The sequence below is a fragment of the Arachis ipaensis genome, chromosome B10, assembly GCF_000816755.2.
Source record: "Arachis ipaensis cultivar K30076 chromosome B10, Araip1.1, whole genome shotgun sequence".
NCBI classification, from domain to species: domain Eukaryota; kingdom Viridiplantae; phylum Streptophyta; class Magnoliopsida; order Fabales; family Fabaceae; genus Arachis; species Arachis ipaensis.
Genome location: NC_029794.2, coordinates 6925818 through 6927440, shown reverse-complemented (window position 1 = coordinate 6927440; position 1623 = coordinate 6925818).

The following is a 1623-nucleotide window of genomic DNA, read 5'->3' as shown; positions in this document are numbered from 1 at the left end:
TATTAATATTTAAATTTTTTTTCAAAAAATCTATCTAAATATAAAATTACTTTTGTTTATTAAAAAATATATTTTTAAATAAAATAAAATAAATAAATATTTTTTAAAAAATCAATTCAAACTAACCCTTAATTATTAAAATGATTTAGTCATATAACATCATCATTAATAAAAGCAAAGATTAAATACAGTATAACTAAGTTTTCAAATCTTCTACTTAAACTATATAAAAGGAGATAGGAAGAAAAGTACATTTCCGTGTCATTAGACAGTAGTGGTCTCAAATTTAGGGTCTTCACTCTTCACCAATTAAGAATATGAGATCGAATTAAAAAAAAAAATATTTCCTTAAATTGATAAATGGACGGTTATATGGAAAAAAGCCAAAAAGGGATAACTGTGATATTTTTTTTTGTTCACGATATTTCTTAATTCGACAGATTAAGGATTAATTTGTTGCGGATTAGAGCTCCATTTAAGATCTGTCGCATGCTAATAAGTTATTGCATGTGCACAAAGCAGAATTCGAATCCTCGATATTTGTTTATACAAGTGTTGAACGGGCATCATATCAATCGGTTGGAGTAGGCTTGTACAGTTGTACTAGTGATATATGTTGTGCTTTATTAAAAACTATAACCGGCTTTAAATTTCAGTAAAAATACTAGATGAACCCTTTATATAGTATTAGAATGTGTGTGTGTAACAAGTGAGTTGTATGAAAAAAGAAAAGGCGTCTATCGATCTTGTAACTAAATGGAAGAAATGCAAAATCAATTTGCAAAGCTGCTTCCTTTTTATTAATAAATTTGCATAATTCAACAAGTGGTTGCTGCTGTGTCACTTTCTTCATAATTCATAAATTTAATTAACTTCGATATTATGGAATTTGTGTTTATGTTTTCGGACGAATGATAATCCTGTGCAATAAATTGAGCCAGGGTTATAATTCGTTGAAGAATGAAGATCATGGATTACCCTGGAAGAATATTAAAATTAAACTCACTTCAGGTCAATTTTTTTTGGTTTATTAAAGATATCAATCTAATATAGTCTAATGCATGGATAATTGACATTTTGTTCGTACAACATCAAATCCAGAATCTCAATCTCAATCATTACGACATTATCATCTTAAAGCCATTAACAGAGCAAACTTCGGCTTTACTCATCGATAATCGATATATATAACGACCTTTTTCTTGTACAATATGATTGATTGATGGGTATCCAATGGCCATTACAGAAGACTGAGGAGGTTGGTCTATTTGTGTGTGAGCATTGAGTGGTGTTAGTCAGATATCATACGATCTATCCATATTATTTTATTTTAATATATTAGTATTAACTTTACCTTGATATCCGCAAATATCAACATTTTTATATAGTTGCCATTATACTTTATAGAATACTAATTTTGATGACTATATAATAAATAAGAGAATTATATATTTTGACATAGAAAAAAATTCAAGTGCAATCAACTTCATGTTAAGTTGATAGTTAAGAATTGTTAAATAATTTAAATAATTTGACTAAATTTATCAATTTTACGTAAAATTGACTGCATCTAAATTTCCACCTTTGATATAATATATCTTTTTTGTTATATATGGTATTTTT